The 17277-nt window shown below is 41.7% G+C and overlaps 2 non-coding genes and 1 pseudogene across 2 annotated transcripts; 2 read left to right on the top strand and 1 right to left on the bottom strand.

Annotated features, from left to right (window-relative positions):
* The first annotated feature begins 3535 nt into the window (after window positions 1-3535).
* Window positions 3536-9513, top strand: LOC135506528 (store-operated calcium entry-associated regulatory factor-like; annotated as a pseudogene).
* Window positions 9514-16174: 6661 nt separating this feature from the next.
* trnae-cuc (transfer RNA glutamic acid (anticodon CUC)) lies at window positions 16175-16246 on the top strand. Its single transcript has one exon. It is a non-coding gene; the product is annotated as a tRNA-Glu (tRNA).
* A 943-nt stretch (window positions 16247-17189) lies between these two features.
* Window positions 17190-17262, bottom strand: trnak-cuu (transfer RNA lysine (anticodon CUU)). The gene has a single exon. It is a non-coding gene; the product is annotated as a tRNA-Lys (tRNA).
* Window positions 17263-17277: the final 15 nt, after the last annotated feature.

Raw genomic sequence — 17277 nt, 5'->3', positions numbered from 1 at the left:
AGTCTCAATTTTATAGGTCAATGTTTTGTCAGTTACTAGCCTGGTCCAGGATATGTTTTTGCACAAACTGATCTGGGACCAGGCTATATTGTAGTTCACTCTGCAACTTCATTTGTGAGATTGGTTTTCCTTTCCCACCTGTTTTCCAACGGTTGAAGTATTTATTCAAAGGATGAACATAAACCTCTGTGTTAATGCCTTTTGTTACAGATAGGTTCTCTGGACTAGAGAAAAGATAATGCAGGAAACATACTGGACCCAAATCATGTAATTTCCAGCCTTCCAGTGTTTTAAGGGGTCCGAAATAGCACCCTATTCTCTATGTAGTCCACTACTTTTGACCAGAGCCCTATGAGCCTTGGTCAAAAGCACAGAGCCCTATGGGCCCTGGTCAAAAGCACAGAGCCTTATGGGCCCTGGTCAAAAGCACAGAGCCTTATGGGCCCTATGAGCCCTGGTCAAAAGCACAGGGGTAGAAAGCACAGAGCCTTATGGGCCCTATGAGCCCTGGTCAAAAGCACAGGGGTAAAAAGCACAGAGCCCTATGGGCCCTGGTCAAAAGCAGTGGGCTATATAGAAAAAGTCAAATCAATACTTTTTTGGTTTTATCATAGACATGCAAGCTATAATATTCAGTATACATCAGTTTCTTTGTATAATAATGGGTTGTTATACTCCAGTAATTCATTATATTTATTATTTCCTGTTCTATTTTTCTGAATAATAGGACAACGATTGACCTTTGTGGTTTCTTCTCTTTAATTTGTATCTAATGTTTTGTTTGTGTGTCTGTAAACCAGAGAACAAACAGTATTGTTTTTACTTTGCCTTACTTTTGCCTTTGTAACAGCTAATAGCTAAGGAACAATAAGGCTTGTATTCAAAACGCTAGGAGTAGGAGTGGTGATGTAGAATCAGTTTTGACTTTTAATACATAATGAATAAGAAGGGGGATCTGATTCTAGATCAGCACTCTTATGCTTGAACAGGAGCTAACATCTGATTGAACTGTGAGCATAAACAGTATCTGTGGTATCGTACTTAGTTTGTATAGCTACCCCTGGACTCAAGATATATATGGCACTTCCAATCAAATTTGTTCACATCCATTTAGTTTACCAATACAATGTTGCTTCACAATATCGACAACGAAGATGAAAACATGGATTTGAATTGTGGGTAGGCGGAAAAGTTTGGACTTTATTTTTCCTGTGTATTTATTTTTTGTGTTTGTATTATTTATGTTTTGGTTCTGTACAGACATACCCCCTCCGGACCTTTTTAATTAGCAACTTATGGATGGTTCAAATGTTAACTCACTGTTTCCCCGCTGATAATCAACTAGTTTAGAGACGCACACCGATATCAAATATGTTTTATACAACTGACCTACAGTGCCTTCAGAAAGTATTCACACCCCTTGTCTTTTTCCACATTTTGTTGTGTAACAGCCTGAATTTAAAATGGGTTCACTTGAGATTTTGTGTCACTGGCCTACAGACAACACCCCGTAATATCAAAGTGGAATTATGTTTTTCAATTAATTTTTTACAAATTAATTAAAAATGAAAAGCTGAAATGTCAATAAGTATTGAACCCCTTTTGTTATGGCAAGCCTAAATAAGTTCAGGAGTATGTGCTTAACAAGTCACATAATAAGCATGGACTCACTCTGTGTGCAATAAGAGTTTAACATGATTTCTGAATGACTACCTAATCTCTGTACCCCACACATACAATTATCTGTAAGGTCCATCAGTCGAGCAGTGATTTTCAAACACCGATTCAACCACAAAGACCTGGGAGGTTTTCCAATGCCTTGTAAATAAGGACACCTATTGGTAGATGGTTACCAAAAAAAGCAGACATTGAATATCCCTTTGAGCATGGTGAAGTTATTAATTACACTTTGGATGGTGTTTCCATACACCCAGTCACTACAAAGATACAGGCGTCTTTCCTAACTCAGTTGCCAGAGAGGAAGGAAACCGCTCAGAGATTTCACCATGAGGCCACTGGTGACTTTAAAACAGTTACAGAGTTTAGTGGCTGTGATAGGAGAAAACTGAGGATGGATCAACAATATTATAGTTACCCCACAATACTAACCTAATTGACAGAGTGAAAAGAAGGAAGCCTGTACAGCAGTGAAGGCTGCTGAGGAAAGGACGGCTCATAATAATGGCTGGGATGGAGTGGTATCAACCACATGGAAACCAAATATCTGATGTGTTTGATACCATTGATGCCATTCCAGGCATTATTATAAGCCATCCTCCCCTCAGCAGCCTCCATTGCTGTACAGAATAAATATATTCCAGAACATGCAGCCTGTTTGCAACAAGGCACTAAAGTAATACTGCAACAACAACAACAAGCTAAATCTTTTACTTTTACCTGTATGTATGTACTGTATGTAATGCCTTCAGAAAGTGTTCATACCCTTTGACTTATTACACATTTTGTGTTACAGCCTGAATTCAAAATAAAATAAAATTCTCACCCATCTACACAAAATACCCCATAATGACAAAGTGAAAACATGTTTAGACAAGTTCCCTAATTTAGTAAATTAATTAAAGAAATATCAAATTTATGTAAGTATTCCACCCTCAATACATGGTAAAATCAGCGATTACAGCTGTGAGTCTTTCTGGCAAAAGTCTCTAAGAGCTTTGATTGTGCATCATTTGCCCATTATTCTTTTAAAAATTCTTCAAGCTCTGTCAAATGTGTTGTTGATTATTGCTAGACAACCATTTTCAGGTCTTGTCTTAGATTTGACTTAAATCTTATTGAAAATCTAACTCGGCCACAAAGGAACATTCATTGTCTTCTTGGTAAGCAACTCCAGGGTAGATTTAGCCTTGAATTAACCTTTCAGCAGGACAATAATCTAAAACACATCTCTCAGTGTCTGGTGGAAAGCAGACTGAACCAGATTTTCCTCGATTTTGCCTGTGCTTAGCTCCATTATGTAAATGTTTTTTTTATCCTGAAAAACTCTCCAGTCCTTAACGATTACAAGCATACCCATAACACGATGCAGCCACCACTAGGCTCGAAAATATGGAGAGTGATACTCAGTAATGTGTTATTTGGATTTGCCCCAAACATAACACTTTGTATTCGTGACAAAATGTATAATATATATAAATAAAATATTGATAACTGAAACAAACTACCTTGTCAGAGTATTTTTGATTTCACATTTATCAAGTACAGTATTGGTATTAATTCAAATAATAGGAACATTGGGCTTATATCACATCCAGCTTTGAAGAGCCCATAGAGCAAGACAATATGGACAAAAAAGGAAAGTCATCTGGATAAACACCATCTCTATTAGCCTGGCCTAAAAGTATATCACATGACTAATCCTCTCTTCTATCATTAGCCACCTAGATATGTACGCTAGAGGGCTTCACGGAGGAATGAACATAACAGCACTGTCGTGCTTGCTCGTGATTGGCTCATTCCAGCTCAAAACAGATGACGTTACACCCGGGAGTTGTGGTTTCATCAGTCGAGTAAACTTATCTATTTTTCTTTCCCAGGATATGATTCAAATGAGCATTTATAACTGACTACACACCACAACGTCTGAAGGATTCAGTGGACGAATACCAACAATGAAGGGATTGCTTCGAATCATTTTGCTTTTCCTCTCTGTAGCTCACGTCAGAAGTTGGAATGAAGGCCAGTGTTTATTTTCGCATAATAGCTATTCACTTTCTAGAATCTAGTTCTCTTCCAAAAACGTTTAGGCTACACGATTATAGCTAAAATATCTCTGGTTATTGCTTATTGTACCAATTTCAGAAATGGCTAGCTAGGCAGGTGGATATTAGTGTTCCTGATCAAGAATAGCTGCGGACCTTTTGCTTTTGTGCCGTAAAGATCAAAGATCCAGAATGCATACAAGGGAGGCTCAGGCAACATCATATTCTAAACATATTCTACACATAATAACTAAATTGTTGAGGATTGCCAATTTGCCATACGTTTTTCATCAGTAGCCTATTTGCTCCGCCTTATAATGCCTGGAATGGAGAATAATTCTTCTTTTCTATACCACTCCAGGTAGTGTTTTGCTCCGAGACGTGCAGGTACTCACCCTGTATAAAGGCAAGTACAGTCGTGGCCAAAAGTTTTGAGAATGACACAAATATTAATTTTCACAAAGTCTACTGCCTCAGTTTGTATGATGGCAATTTGCATATACTCCAGAATGTTATGAAGAGTGATCAGGTGAAGTCCCGAATCCCCCAAAATATTTCCACTGCATTTCAGCCCTGCCACAAAAGGACCAGCTGACATCATGTCAGTGATTCTTTCGTTAACACAGGTGTGAGTGTTGATGAGGACAAGGCTGGAGATCACTCTGTCATGCTGATTGAGTTTGAATAACAGTCTGGAAGCTTCAAAAGGAGGGTGGTACTTGGAATCATTGTTCTTCCTCTGTCAACAATGGTTACCTGCAAGGAAACACATGCCGATGTGCAATCATTGGGGTGGCAGGGTAGCCTAGTGGTTAGAGCGTTGGACTAGGAACCGAAAGTTGCAAGTTCAAATCCCCGAGCTGATAAGGTATACATCTGTCGTTCTGCCCCCGAACAGACAGTTAACCCACTGCTGTCATAGGCTGTCATTGAAAATTAGAATTTGTTCTTAACTGACTTGCCTAGTTAAATAAAGGTAAAATAGAATTGTTTTGCACAAAAAGGGCTTCAAAGGCAAGGATATTGCTGCCAGTAAGATTGCACCAAAATCAACCATTTATCGGATCATCAAGAACTTCAAGGAGAGCGGTTCAATTGTTGTGAAGAAGGGCGCCCAAGAAAGTCCAGCAAGCTCCAGGACTGTCTCTTAAAGTTGATTCAGCTGCGGGATCGGTGCACCACTAGTACAGAGCTGGCTCAGGAATGGCAGCAGGCAGGTGTGAGTGCATCTGCACGCACAGTGAGGCGAAGACTTTTGGAGGATGGCCTGGTGTCAAGAAGGGCAGCAAAGAAGCCACTTCTCTCCAGGAAAGACATCAGGGACAGACTGATATTCTGCAAAAGGTACAGGGATTGGACTGCTGAGGACTGGGGTAAAGTCATTTTCTCTGATGAATCCCCTTTCTGATTGTTTGGGGCATCTGGAAAAAAGCTTGTCCGGAGAAGACAAGGTGAGCGCTACCATCAGTCCTGTGTCATGCCAACAGTAAAGCATCCTGAGACCATTCATGTGTGGGGTTGCTTCTCAGCCAAGGGAGTGGGCTCACTCACAATTTGGCCTAAGAACACAGCCATGAATAAAGAATGTTACCAACACATCCTCCTAGAGCAACTTCTCCCAACCATCCAGGAACAGTTTGGTTATGAACAATGCCTTTTCCAGCATGATGGAGCACCGCGCCATAAGGCAAAAGTGATAACTAAGTGGCTCGGGGAACAAACATCGATAGTTTGGGTCCATGGCCAGGAAACTCCCCAGACCTTAATCCCTTTGAGAAATTGTGGTCAATCCTCAAGAGGCAGGTGGACAAACAAAACCACACAGATTCTGACAAACTCCAAGCATTGATTATGCAAGAATGGGCTGCCATCAGTCAGGATGTGGCCCAGAAGTTAATTGACAGCATGCCAGGGCGGATTGCAGAGGTCTTGAAAAAGAAGGGTCAACACTGCAAATATTGACTCTTTGCATTAACTTCATGTAATTGTCATTAAAAGCCTTTGACACTTATGAAATGCTTGTAATTATACTTCAGTGTTCCATAGTAACATCTGGCAAAAATGTCTAAAGACACTGAAGCGGCAAACTTTGTGGAAATTAATATTTGTGTGATTTTCTCAAAACTTTTGGCCACGACTGTACACCACTGCCAGACGCAGTAGTGCTGTACCTCAGCTGCAGTGTGTTGGAGGCTCAGCCAGCTGTGGATCCTTCCTTCTTGAAGTGGTTCAATGCAAAAACAAAGGCTGGGACAGAGTCAACACACAGGTAAGATTAAACACTTGCAGATAGAGGAAAAAGGGTGTAGAGCTACATTTTAGCCTGCTCCCAGATCTAGCACAATGACCATTGGCAAGATGGCACAGATCCTTGTTTCACTTTCATTGGGAGTGCAAAACTGACATGGACAACGCCTACAAATTTGGACGGATAGAGGTCAGCTGTGAGGGATTCAGCCATCCAGATGACGCCTACATACTGAAGGGCTCGTGTGGACTGGAGTACTCACTGGAGCTGACTGAGGAAGGCAAGAGGAGGCACAAGGGGGCTCAACAGGTGGGTCATTAGTACACGCCGTTGTGAAATGTTTCAAAGCGTTATATGACGGAAAACAATAACGATTGTCTTATTCGACAAGTTCCCTCCCTGGTTCAGTATGTTTTCTTCCGTTTGATGCCATTGAACAAAACCATGATTTCTCAGGTGGCTTCAGTGACTTTGCGTCCAGCTTCAAGGGTTCCTCTGACAACAACAACCAGCATTACCATTGCAACAACAGACAACAAGAGTTCTACTGGGAAAGACTCCAGTGGGTTAGTGATAGTCGCTCTGCTATTGTTTCTGGCCTATGGTATGTACAAGCTTTTCCTGAGTGGACCGACGAATCTAGTACAAGACTGGCAGTTCCCTGATAACGGCTACAATCCCCATGGACCACCACCTCCTGGATTCAAGCCAGACTTCAAAGGTGGGCTAAAGTCTACACCTACGCCGTCTGCTTACACACCCTTGTGTATATTTATGGTTCAGGTATGTAGCCTGGTCCTAGATCAGTTTGTGCTATATTGCCAATTGGCATGACCATAGGAGTTGGCCAAATCTGATCTGGGACCAGGCTGTCACCGATCATAAATGGTATCTTTCTCTATCCTAGGTTCCTCTTCAAGTTCCACTTCCGGATTCCCCGGTTCTGCCGGAGGATATGTTGGTTCTGCTGGCTACGGTGCCAGCCCTGGGTACGGGTTCCACAGTGACTACAGCTGACAGCAGCACTTTGCAGGGGCCCGTGCTGCTGGGGGAACTGGGAATGGATTCTGGACTGGAGGAGTCCTCGGTTATCTGTTTGGGAGCCAAAGGTCAGTGGTGTAATCCAGTATTTCTGAACTCCAGTCCTCCCAACAGCATACATTTATGTTGTAGCCCTGGACAGATGCAACTCATTGAGGGCTTGATGATTAGTTGACAAGTTGAATCAGGTGTGCTTGTCTGGGGCTACAAAAATGTGTACTGTTGGGGGCACTCAAGGACGAGTTGGGAAACACTGGTGTGTGCATACCTTTCAGTTGGCATGATATGTTGTCTTTCTGACCCAACGTCAGGATGGATCTGTCATACAGGGATGGGCAGGTAGTGTGGGCTTAGAGAAAGGCGAGGACATTTTTATGTAACCTTTACTTAACTAGGCAAGTCAGTTAAGAACAAATTCTTATTTACATTGAAGGCCTACCCTGGATGACGCTGGGCCAATTGTGCGCCGCTCTATGGGACTCCCAATCACAGCTGGATGTGACACAGCCTGAATTTGAACCAGGGACTGCAGTGATGCCTCTTGCATTGTGCCTTAGACCGCTGAGCCACTCGGGAGCCCAACATGACGATCACTAGACATGTTTCTTTTACTCAGATTTACAGCTAAAGTCGTTGGTCATATTTTTTCAAGTGCCTGTTTATTGTAGAAGCCAGACGCCGTACACAAACACCCACTGAAACTACTATGCGCCCAGAACACCACCCACCCCAGCCCCTAGCAATAGAACACGCGCGGCTTCGGGTACTGCTGCCCAACTACTATAACTAATGTAGCCAGAGCATATGTAGGTACTTACTGGTGTGTGTTTCTAAAAACTGACAAATTGAGTCAAATCAGTCAAGTCATCTTGCTAAATTATCATCTAAAATATAAATGTTTGTGTGGATACAGTATAACATATGTTTGTATAACTTATTAATTAAGTTATTCTCAGTTCCACACAGAGTTACTCTGTCCCACATCCTGCCGCTACGTGAGTTTTTCTTAGGGTGACTTTTTGATTCCTTTGTCGTGTCTTTACTATCATTAAATTGAAGACATAGTTTTACCAAAGATTCCCTGTAATTAGTATAACGCGATCAAAGTAATTAATTGTGTAACTGTAATTAACTAAGAAATAGGGGGCACCAAGGAAAGTATTCAGATTACAAAGTTATAATTTCCCAATATAACCTTTCAGATATTTTCATATCTGATCAATAGTCTTCTGATTAATGATTTATTTATTTTACCTCACGTTGGTCTCATTCCAAACGTCATAAATTGTTGGCTAACTGCACGAACCCAGTCTTGACTATGAGTAATCCATACATCAATTGTCTTAAATAATTTATTTATTACTAACTAAGTAATTCACAGAAATGCATAAACAAACAGTAAATATGGTTACATGTGGTGATAGAATGTGCCCTAGTGGGCTAAACCGACATGGCAGCTTGTTAGACACAGAGGGGCAATGGTGGGTCGACTAAGAAGTCCCTACAGAGTTAATTATAACAATTAAAATGCTAATCCCTTACACACGAACGCTCACTCATTCGGGAACAATTGCAATCAATATACATATTTACGCTCAGTGTGTCGTCTTGATCGCTGGTGAAAAGTTCATTTCTTTTGCAGAATTGTCTGTTTCTCTCCCTCTCTCGGTTGTGGTTAGAGGGGATTGTTCAGAGTCACATTCCTTATAGAATGAATGTTGTCGGCGGTTGTCGTTCTTCTCGTTCAGTGATGCCGAATTCCTAGCTGCAGATAAGTAATTAGTATCAAAGACTTGTTCATATTCTGTCGGTATCGATAGTCTAAGAGTTTTAACCACGTGGTATGGTTAAAAGATTCAGCAATAGTCTACAACCTTCAGTCCATCTCCTACTGGAGAAAAACATGGTCTGCCTGATAATTTCTCAAAGTGGGGTTTTATTCAGAGTGGCAGAAGAGGGCTGTCTCAGGATGTCTGGCCCTAACTAGGCTCAGGGGAAGTCCTCTGATTTAGTTCAAATCAAAAGGGAATTGTATATTTCTTCATTAAACAGTCCACAATCATATTACACCATTATTCAAACAGTATCATCCTCACTCATTCATCTTATACAACAATTAGATGTAAACCTCATATCTGAGGCTATCATATAAACAGCATTATGGTAATGTGGCCACACCGTCTCTCTTGAGCTTCCCAAGTTGTGACAAACGCACCAGTTCGTAGCTGGATTCTTCACCGATCTTTTACACTTTCTCTGGAACATGACATTTGTTCGTACCTCAAGTTCTGTGAGGTGGAAGGAATTCCTTTGTCTCCATGACAACTACTCTCAAAGCTGTGTGTCCATGAGGCAGGGTCTTCCTTAGGAATTTACGACCTCACTCTGCCCACAGCAGTCTGGTTGTAGAAGAAGAGAGCGGGGGATGGTACTCGATGTACTCAAGGAGGACAACATGATGACACCTTTTTGTCAGGCTTTGGAAGGACCAAGAGAAGATAGATGTTGAAGATGGCCAGGAAGCCATTGGTAGCTTTCCATGATGCCAGAAGAATGCCAAGTGATGTCATCAGGGATCTGAGACAAGTATAGGTGGAGGTCTGTGCTAAATTTGGTAGGGTTGATGTGGAATTGTCAGTATTACAAGATTTGAATGACTCAAGAACTCTGAAATGTTCGATGTCTGCGAGATAGGAATGTATAATTGTTTAAGAAAATGCAATTAACACTAACAGTTGAAACTTCTTACCTGTATGGTCGCCCGTGTCCTTAAAACCTTGTTAACTTGTTTTAGTATGCGTTTGGATTTAACACATTTCCTTGATGCTTTTTTTGATAAGGCAATTTCTAAAATTCCTTCAGAAGGAATTATGTATATAACAACATTTGTTCAGGTTTATTTATCAGGTTGCTGTGAATGTGTTCTTCAATGGCAGAGTAATACAAGTTCAGACACATGTTGTTACTGTTTAAATTGTAGGACAACCTCGTGGTGCTGAATTTCTCAGCTGGTCGTATGTATAAGGCTTTTCTTTCTAGTATAAAAACAAACAAAACAAAAACGTTGACTGTATAAATGATTTTGATCAAATGTATTGGGATTTTGAGGATTGTGTTTGATCGTGTTGTCTCTTATTCATGACGATTTTAGAAGTTTGGGACATTAATATCCCACTGCACAATTTAGATTAAAGCTAAAGTTGTGGTAAGGTAAGTTCAGAAGTGTGGCCTTATTGTCTAGTTCGACTGTTTGCATTGTGATTGGATTCTGCCCAGTGTCTGAGGGAGAGCAGTCTGGCCCATATGAATGGACTAGAGAGGCCATGTATCCAACCTCGAACTGAAGCTGGGGGACAACTATGGACTCGAGTCAATCATTTCGGCGTTAACCAGGGATAACCGACACCTGCATAGCAGATCGGATTACTTATTTTACGCGATATGTCGGAGGTGTAACTGCGTTGGAGCTGTCAAATGGGTGAGCGGCTGCTCGTGTAGTCATTGTCACGAAGCCACACCCGTCCCACTCGCTTTAAAAGTTCAGAACGAGAAATAAAGTGTAGACTATATGGAAATGACACTTAAATTGACCAAATAATGTCGATTTCTATCAGCTTAATTGAGGTGTAGATGACATCACACATTCCAGTGTTCACACATCCCCTCAAACACACACACAAGGTGGGAAATTATCTGTAAAATTAGGGGAAAGGAGCCACACGAATCTGCCATGCAGCCAATAGCAATGTCCGTGATATGTGTAATGCCGTGAGCCGCTTGTGGATTTGACTTCTTACACAGCGCCACCTCCAAAAACAATCACTATGCGGGTGTCGGCAAGTGCATCTGGTAGAATCTAGTTCTTGGATAGGCTAGCGACGACGACTTTCCCACAGAGCCCTCTGTTCTGGGTAGTCTTCTCCAGCTAGTTCCACCCCATGCCGGTTGTCTTAGGGCCAGTTGTCTGTTCAAGCTCCCGCACCTGGGTTGTGTTCAAGTCTTGCGAAAACCATTTGAGAACCAAATGTAACAAAAATAGAAAGGGAACTAACTGAATTTGCTAAACGCTTTTGAGTAAATGGTTTCTGTTGCAAAAAAACCCCTGTTTTTCAACAGAATCGGTGTAATTAATACACCCCAGGTGTTCTTGGACTATGGACCTGAACAGTAGAGGTCACTAACAGACTGTTATTTCCAGCTCCCATGTTGCCACTTATTGGCTTCTTAGTATGCTCTTCTATTTTTTTGTTACCACTTTTTTTCTACCCAATTGTCCCATCGCTGCAACTCCCGTACGCACTCAGGAGAGGCGACGGTCGAGAGCCGTGCGTCCCCCGAAACACAACCCAGGCAAGTCGCACCAATGTGTCAGAGGAAACACCATACACCTGACCACCGTGTCCACGTGTATTGCGCCTGGTCCGCCATAGGAGTCGCTAGTGGCATAGCAAGCACTGCGATGCAGTGCCTTAGACCACTGCGCCACTCGGGAGGCTTTCTTAGTGTACTCTTGGATTACAAGCGCAGGTTGTAAGTTCTATCCCAGGCAGAGCCTGTGAGTGTGGTTGCATTGACACTGTGAGTGTGGTTGCATTGACACTGTGAGTGTGGTTGCATTGACTGATGGTTGGTGGACCGTGACCACTAATGGGGGTTAAGTCCTGAGGTTCCCCCTCTTGTAAAAATCAGTGTTTATAGAGGGGAAACCTCTAGATTTTAAAAGCACTACGTGACAACTTTTTCCAGAGATTTCCCTCCATAACCACTGCTGGTTACTGTTCTGCAACCACATACCGCTGCAGAATGCTGTGGTAGCCATGCTGGTTAAGTTTGCCTTGAATTCTAAATAAATCACAGACAGTGTCACCAACAAAGCACCCACACATGTGGAGATCATCCATTCACCTACTCTGCGTCTCACAAAGACAAGGCAGTTGGAACCAAAAATCTCAAATTTGGACTCAACACACCAAAGGACAGATTTCTACCGGTCTAAAGTCCATTGCTTGTGTTTGTTGGCCCAAGCATGTCTCTTCTTATTATTGGTGTCCTTTTAGGAGTGGTTTCTTTGCAGCAATTTGACTATGAAGGCCTGATTAACTCAGTCTCCTCTGAACAGTTGATGTTGAGATGTGTCTGTTACTTTACATTTATTTGTGCTGCAATCTGAGGCTGGTAACTCTAATGAACTTATCCTCTGCAGCAGAGGTAACTCTGGGTCTTCCTTTCCTGTGGCGGTCCTTATGATAGCCAGTTTCATCATAGCGCTTGATGGTTTTTGCGACTGCACTTGAAGAAGCGTTCAAAGATCTTGAAATTTTCCAGACTGACTGACCATATCTTAAAGTAATGATGGACTGTTGTTTCTCTTTGCTTATTTGAGCGCTTCTTGCCATAATATGGACTTGGTCTTTTACCAAATAGGGCTATCTTCTGTATATCACGCCTACCTTGTCACACAACACAACTGACTGGCTCAAATGCATTAAGAAGGAAAGAAATTCCACAACTTAACTTTTTACAAGGCACACCTGTTAATTGAAATGCATTACAGGTGACTGAAGCTGGTTGAGAGAATGCCAAGAGTGTGCAAAACTGTCATCAAGGCAATGGGTAGCTACTTTAAAGAATCTCAAATATATAATATATTTTGATTTGTTTAACACTTTTTTGGTTACTTTTTTGGTTACTACATAACATATGTGTTATTTCATAGTTTTGATGTCTTCACTATTATTCTACAATGTAGAAAATAGTAAAAATAAAGAACAACCCTGGAATGAGTAGGTGTGTCCAAAATTTTGACTGGTACAATACACTGCTCAAAAAAATAAAGGGAACACTTAAACAACACAATGTAACTCCAAGTCAATCACACTTCTGTGAAATCAAACTGTCCACTTAGGAAGCAACACTGATTGACAATACATTTCACATGCTGTTGTGCAAATGGAATAGACAACAGGTGGAAATTATAGGCAATTAGCAAGACACCCCCAATAAAGGAGTGGTTCTGCAGGTGGGGACCACAGACTTATTGGCTTCTTAGTATACTCTTCTATTTTTTTGTTACCACTTTTTTTCTACCCAATTGTCCCATCGCTGCAACTCCCGTACGCACTCAGGAGAGGCGACGGTCGAGAGCCGTGCGTCCTCCGAAACACAACCCAGGCAAGGAGACGCCGTGGAGAACGTTCTGCTGCCTGCAACATCCTCCAGCATGACCGGTTTGGCGGTAGGTCAGTCATGGTGTGGGGTGGCATTTCTTTGGGGGGGGCGCACAGCCATCCATGTGCTCGCCAGAGGTAGCCTGACTGCCATTAGGTACCTAGATGAGATCCTCAGACCCCTTGGGAGACCATATGCTGGTGCAGTTGGCCCTGGGTTCCTCCTAATGCCAGATAATGCTAGACCTCATGTGGCTGGAGTGTGTCAGCAGTTCCTGCAAGAGGAAGGCATTGATGCTATGGACTGGCCCGCCCGTTCCCAAGACCTGAATCCAATTGAGCACATCTGGGACATCATGTCTCGCTCCATCCACCAACGCCACGTTGCACCACAGACTGTCCAGGAGTTGGCGGATGCTTTAGTCCAGGTCTGGGAGGAGATCCCTCAGGAGACCATCCACCACCTCATCAGGAGCATGCCCAGGCGTTGTAGGGAGGTCATACAGGCACGTGGAGGCCACACACACTACTGAGCCTCATTTTGACTTGTTTTAAGGACATTACATCAAAGTTGGATCAGCCTGTAGTGTGGTTTTCCTCTTTAATTTTGAGTGTGACTAAAAATCCAGACCTCCATGGGTTGATACATTTGATTTCCATTGATATTTTTTGTGTGATTTTGTTGTCAGCACATTCAACTATGTAAAGAAAAAAGTATTTCATAAGAATATTTCATTCATTCAGATCTAGGATGTGTTATTTTAGTGTTCCCTTTATTTTTTTGAGCAGTGTATATATGTGTGTGTATGTGTCTATATAATATTTGTATCAGTTTGGAAAGAGTGCTAGGAGAATTCCGTCAATGTGCTTCAGTCGTCAAACACTGAGTTACTAGTCATTCAGATAGTGGTTGGTTGTCACGTGTTCGGTAAATAATTTATTATGGACATTATTTACAGTAGTAGGTAGCTATAAATGATTTAAAGAAACTGACTCCACTCAGCAACTGGTATGTGGTATGACATGAATCCACAAGAGAGCGCACTTGAACCACCAATGGATCTTTCTCTGTTACACATCTTGACAGATATGAGAGATTACATTATGCAACAGATATGAATACCTTGAAGCCCCAGCAATGTTTCATTGATTATTAATCCACATACCTGGTTGATTCACCATTTTCTTGGTCCTTTGCTCCTCCTCTTCTTCTTCATCAATGAAGAACCCTCCACCTGAGTCGACTGTCTTGGCCACTTTACCCGAAGTTTCACCCCCTCTCCAGCCGATGGTTTGTTATTCCAGGCGGGCTTGCCTCAGCATCACAGCCTGCTGTCTATTCCGTTCGAATTCGGCTCTCATAGCGGGGGACAGATCGCAGTTCTTGACAGATCGCAGTTCTTGGCTTGGACTCCGAAGGAGGAGAAGCAGCATGATCATTCATCGGCGTGGGAGGCTCCAATATATCTATCTCAAAACGCAGGACTGGAGCTAGATAGATGTAGGTTACATTCTCCAGTGTCTTGGAAATTGCAATAAATTGAAGATGTTTACCAGAAAGAGAGCTGGCAGGGTTGTAAGAAGGGCAGAGATGTTTTAGGTCGTGCACAGCTGTTTGTGGCAATCCACCTGTGCGTTTGCACAAAAACAAAACCATATCTTAACCTTTAACTATCACTACTAGAAAAACATGTTGAACAAATTATTTCACTGTCAATTCCTATTACTAACAACTCTAATAAGAACTTCCAATATAGTTTTTTTTTTCAACTATATGTTTAATTAGGAAATTACAGAGCTCTACCAGGCGGTTGAGAAGTCAAAGAGGTTCATATTGGCAATGCTATATTAGAATTGCAATTTGCATAAACATTTTGCTTGTAAAAAATATATATTACATAAATTACTTTAGGTCTGCTTCCGTGGCTTTCATAGCTGGGTAAGCATTGTTAAATGAGGACTACATTTTGAGATAATAAATAGGGTCACCACAACAAGCCCTACTACAGACTCAATGTTATGTCCATGTAACAGTACTCTTCTTGCGTTGTGTACAATCAGTCATTGACACGGAACTCCAACATGTAGCACCAGTCATGTAGATTTATTCTGATAGGACCCCCCTGCATCTTATGTGTGATGTTCGAATAACATTTACAAACAATTTGATATAAATTGTACATTTAAATCATCACTTGAGAGTATAAAAATCACTTTTGATGTACAGTGCTTTGCAACCAACAAATTACCGCTGGTTTGGTGCTTGTTCACTGGGACGATTCTAACTGGAACATCCCCCCTTGTAAGCAAGTTGCGCAAACCAGCCAATAAGATGCCATGTTGAGTAGGTGAAGGCAAGACAAACTCAAACCAAAAACCCATTGGCTTAACAATAAAGTGGCAAGGGGAATCACCAATATAACCCTGTTACATCCACACCATCAGTGGGATCTGTGGTGTTGGACATGGCACGCTCTCTCAACCCATATAACCAATACTTATCAACAATCAGTAAGATGGATGTTCTATACAAAGGCCTTCCACTCTTGGTGCTATTGAAGCCTCATCTAAGTTCTAGCTTTCAGCTTGCTTGTGTATATGGTTGTATACCATAGTTAAAACGACATCCTAGGGACTCATCTGGACTAAGTTAAAATGTGAGTTCTCCTACTCTGTTGTCTGAACGACCTCTTTGGTACAGCCTCTCCCATAGGTTGTTTGGCGACCTTTACGAAAATAAAAGAGAACTTTGGGTTACGGATGTAACCTTGGTTCTACTGAGTAGAATAATTTCATGGCGTTCCTACACCTCCGTGGGGTTGAAGCGAAGTAATATACATTATTATGGAACGCCGTTTGGGTCTTAAAACACATGGTCAAAACGTTTAATGCCGGTTCACGTGAAGATCATCTTCACTGTGAAAACATCCTCTACCATTAGTCGTACAGAGAAAGTAACACACATGAATAGTCATACAGACTTCATATTTTAACCTTCCCTGGTGGTCTAGTGGTTAGGATTCGGCGCTCTCACCGCCGCGGCCCGGGTTCGATTCCCGGTCAGGGAACTACTTATTTTCTTCATTCTCAGTCTTGTTAACCGCGTGCAGATTGTAAACACAGCTAAAACAATAGTTAGTTATAAAAATCTTTGTTACTAATGTTCGAACGCATAAATAGACCCCGTAAATGCAGAGATAAATCAGAGCCGATTTATAATTGTATGCATTATATATTATGCACATTGTACGTGTGGAACAAGAGAAATTGTTAAATGTTTACCTTCTGAAAAGGTAGCTAAATCGTTTTTGAATGGGTGAAAGGGAAGTGTATGAATGTATTGATGACAAATTATGGGTACAAAAATAAATAAAACAAATAATATGCAAAAAAATAAGAAAATGGCAATGAAATAAAAGTAATGTGTGCGCCCCCTCAGGTTTATGAACAGAATTCTTTCATTAAAAATCTCGGAGCAGAGTGGCGCAGCGGAAGCGTGCTGGGCCCATAACCCAGAGGTCGATGGATCGAAACCATCCTCTGCTAGTTTTTTTCACCATGTACCAACAATTGAACCTCGACAACCAACCAGAGACAGCACCAATGCGAAGAATTTACCAAAAATTGACCAATGTGAATAGACCTACAGATGTACACATAACCCAAATATTTTATATTACACCTGATACATTAGCAAGGTTACCCAGGTGTGGCTGGATCGAAACCATCCTCTGCTAATATTTTCACCATCATGTAATTGTGGTGTATTTATACATCGTACGTTATATTAATGATATTTGTAAGGCAATCGATAGAAAAATGTCTGTATTGAACCTAGCTACCTGACATGCTAGTATCCACATCGCTCCGGCCGAACGCCACGCCCACTGGCGTTTATTTTCTACGATGAATGTATTACAAACAAAATGAGTCGTTACATAACACACTTCCACCCGTTAATGCCAAATGGTAAGATTACAATGATGTTCCAAAGGTTAAATGAAAAAATAGCGCCCAACGTGGGGCTCGAACCCACGACCCTGAGATTAAGAGTCTCATGCTCTACCGACTGAGCTAGCCGGGCCTTTCAACATACGTA

This window comes from Oncorhynchus masou, chromosome 20 (genome assembly GCF_036934945.1).
Source record: "Oncorhynchus masou masou isolate Uvic2021 chromosome 20, UVic_Omas_1.1, whole genome shotgun sequence".
Classification (NCBI taxonomy): Eukaryota; Metazoa; Chordata; class Actinopteri; order Salmoniformes; family Salmonidae; genus Oncorhynchus; species Oncorhynchus masou.
This window is presented reverse-complemented; position numbering and strand designations above follow the sequence as displayed.